The sequence below is a fragment of the Aplysia californica genome, unplaced genomic scaffold, assembly GCF_000002075.1.
Source record: "Aplysia californica isolate F4 #8 unplaced genomic scaffold, AplCal3.0 scaffold00440, whole genome shotgun sequence".
NCBI lineage: Eukaryota > Metazoa > Mollusca > Gastropoda > Aplysiida > Aplysiidae > Aplysia > Aplysia californica.
This window is the reverse complement of record NW_004797710.1, coordinates 41,787-45,534: the sequence shown is the minus strand read 5'-3', so window position 1 is coordinate 45,534 and position 3,748 is coordinate 41,787. Positions and strand designations below refer to the sequence as shown.

Below are 3,748 nucleotides of genomic sequence, written 5' to 3'. Positions count from 1 at the left end.
ATCTGTCTACGTCAAATATAGCATTCGTCGTCAATGTCTTATGATGTCCGCTATTTTTAAAGTCATATTTTTGTCAGCGACATCGTGGCCAAACCAACTCAATAGGGTTTAAATGGGAATGGTGCGGTGGAAGTCTCTGGCTCGTGTGTCCATGAAAAGCTATGACTTTACCAATAGTATTGATCTTGGGTCGATTTAGACTTTTGACTATTTGCAAAAGTTCTGATTTTAAAGCGTGCTCTGGGAACTCGATGCTGTTGGTACAAAGCCATTCTTTTATGTCGTCTCACCCAGGCCCCTCTTGTATGTTTCGACTGAGTACACGCCTTTAGATTATTATGACAGAGTGTTTTCAAGAGATTTGTGAGTGAGCTGTTTTCAGTTCGTCAATAACACCGGACTTGTCCGTGTCGAAAAAGTGGTAAAAAATTACCAGCATGTCAGCGTGCTGTAAATACATGATTTTTTGTTTCCACTGGGGCTCGAGATAAATACAAAGCCCAAATAAGCTATCTTTTGAGGTAAACAAACTACGATTTTAGAAAAATAGTTTTCGTAACGTCCAGGTCATTTCACTTTATTTTGCAAAATTTCAAATCGAAATATTGAGAACTGAGTGAGCAGGATTTTTCTAACTGTGGGCAACTGTGGCTTAACGACCTATAAAAGCGTACAATTTTGTCTGTGGGCAGTGGAGAGAGAGAGAGAGAGAGAGTGAGAGAGAGAGAGAGGAGTAGCACGAGAACTTCCGGGCAAAACAAAATGGCGACCCGCGTAGTTATGCTCGATTCGAAAAGTTAAATAGCCGTAGCATCTTTGTAGACGACCAAATCAATTTACTTTTGTGTTTTAACATTATCTTTTAACTTTGTTTTGGTCAATTTGATCGTCCACACCGATAGACAGTATTCAGAAAGAGACAGAGAGAGAGAGAAGAGGGGAGGAGTAGATCTTGCAAGAACTTCCGGGCAAAACAAAATGGCGACCCCCGTAGTTCGACTCGATTCGAAAAGTGAAAGTGGGAAACATGGGGGGTGGCGTATCAATGAGCGTCGGGCATCGGATCGGCAGATTTAAGGTGTGGGGAAACTAAAGAATGGCGGACAATTGGAAGCACTGAACATTAGATCTATAGAACGAAGACACTTCCTTTTTTCCGGACCCGAGTCCGAATAACATTTTTTCATATTCGGACTCGAGTCTTATCAAACATACACTTCCGCTTACCACCATAGCCGCCTGTTCGCGTGAAGAAACGTACTCTCGGTCTGTGGAAAGCCGAATATCACGATCGCGACCGTCAAAAATGAACTTAAAAGGGCTTTTTCAGATATGGTTTTCAAATATTCTATAACTTTTATGTATTTTCCAGGGGCAAGTTACAGATTTCCTAAAATTCCTGGGTAATCACTGGGGCCTGGCAATCACCCTACCTACAGAATCACGAAGATGGTGGTTTATCTCTCAAAATCGGTGTATTGGTAGTTTGACCAAAAAGTCGATGACCTATTTGTCTGTAGGGTTGGCAGGTATGGGGATGCTTTGTTGACATCAAGACTAACCAAAAGTTCTTTTACTGTCACCGTTTCATGTAGAGTAAAATTACCGGTCCGGTCAAAATTAGGACGAAAACAGGCACGTCGACTTTAAAGCTTTATATCTCCTATCTGCCTTGCCCTAGAGACAAACCGAAACCAGCTACAGGAAGCCCTGTGATTGGATGACCCCAGGAATGACCTGTTTCAGCTTGTTCTCATATTTGAGGCCCTTACTGGGTGCAAAAGTGACGCCCGATATATTTACGTGTTCAGTCACATTTTTTGGGTTTTCTCATGGATTCGGGCAGTATTTTGACATTCGGTCATTTTCAATTATTATCACATTTGTTTCTTTGCAAGCTTAATAACATGATTTTTAATGTTTGTTATCAACACTTGGACACAATAGTTTGTCTAAAGTCTAAAGTGGTATTCACCATTTATAGCCATTTTAATGAGTATGTATCTGACCTACTCTACTACGTGGTATCTGACTCTACTACACTGGCATCTGGCTCACTCAACTACACTGGTATCTGACTCTGCTACACTGATATCCGACTGTATTACTATTACACACTGGTATCTGACTCTATTACACTGGTGTCTGAGTTAATATGCTGTATCTGACTTTACTATTATTTAAACGAAGTGGCTAGCCGTACTTAGATCTAGGTTTGGCCCAATCGACTCAAGCCTGTTAAGTACACAGGTCTCATTAGATCTAGATCTAGTAATTATTCAGGTTCAAATACATGCAAGTCAGTAAGGCACCTTTTGGTTTTGTCTGAAATACAAATACTTTAGTTCTAGATCTAGATATAAATCTAGATATTGATCTATCTAGATCTAGCTCTACTCTAGATATAGATCTAGATTTAGATCTATATCTAGATCTAGTCTATATCTAGATATATAGATTCTAGATCTATCTAGATCTAGATAGAGATCTAATCTAGATTTAGATTTATAGATGTAATATCTAGAATCTAGATATTAAATCTAGATCTAGATGTAGATCTAGAGTCTAGAACAAAGGTTAAAGTTTAGGGCGATTGTCAAGATTTCCGCGTTTAATTCCGATGTGTGCGTTTTTCATAGCCTCAGGCCTCAGGTATGTTTTTGGGGTATTTTTTTACTTTCCCTCCCGTCTCACACTCAGCTACCAGTTGTCTATTTTCTACTAAATATTGATGCGCAGAACACGAATATCAACTTCATTTCCGTCGCAAATTAATAGTTTTTGAAATATTTGATTGTTTTTAACCGAGATAGACGTGCTTTGGACCAATCGGGGGGTACCAGGGGGGCCTGCCCCACTGTGGGGTAAAAGAAAATCTGGGGGGTTACAGGGGCCCCCCTGTTTTTACCCATAATTTGATATTTTACAGTTAGATTTGAAATTGTCTTGAAAATAATTGATTTGCGACAGTTTTAGTGGCTTTATGTGTGATCTGCAGCAAACAGACTAAACAGTACTGCAGTTTGACCCCTGAAACAGTGCATCTGTGTGCGGGAGTGAAGGTAAAAATTTACCCTTTTTGGTCCCTAACCCTGACCCTAACCCTGACCAGGGTTAGGGTTAGGGTTAGGGACCAAAGCGAAACATACCTGAGGTGAGGCTATGAAAAACGCACATCGGAATTAAACGCGGAAATCTTGACAATCGCCAAGTTTAGAATAAACGAAGGCCTAGATTTAGATCTAGAATCTAGATTTCTAGATGTGGATCTAGAATAAAAGGCAGAACATAATCATCTTACTCAGGTCCAGATAATAACGTATGCAAAATTCTTACCAACCAACCAGATCTCTAGAAATCTAATCTAGATCTCTAGATTCTTTCTAGATCTAAGATCTCTCGAACTTCAGGCAGGTCTGGAGTCACGACTTCGGAGCACGTTGTGTAAACTGTAAACAAACCCTGTCTGTACGATCAAGCTAGGTTGCCAGATAATTTTTTAAAAAACCAAGAAGAGGCCAGAGTTTTTCAGGTTGGAGACCAAAATGCAGGTAGAAGTTCGGAGGCCAATTTTCGAGGCCAAGTGTTAACTTAATAATTAGTATATCCCATTATATAGCTAAGCTATATTGCTCGGCTTACCTTTCTGTTATCTTCCTCAGTCCTCTTGTACAGTCTTTTGCTCTTAACCTCACTTTTACCAAACGTTGATTTGAAGACTAACGTCGTCTTAAATTGAAGCTCAATA

The 3,748-nt window shown here is 39.9% G+C and overlaps 1 protein-coding gene across 1 annotated transcript in view; it reads right to left on the bottom strand.

Moving 5' to 3' along the window:
- The window catches only part of LOC101846155 (U3 small nucleolar RNA-associated protein 18 homolog), a 55,767-nt gene extending 52,282 nt beyond the window's left edge, over window positions 1–3,485 (bottom strand). Inside the window, exon 1 of the mRNA XM_005104884.3 lies at window positions 3,337–3,485. The gene's annotated coding sequence lies outside the window, so the exon portion shown is untranslated. The remainder of the gene's footprint in view (window positions 1–3,336) is intronic.
- Window positions 3,486–3,748: the final 263 nt, after the last annotated feature.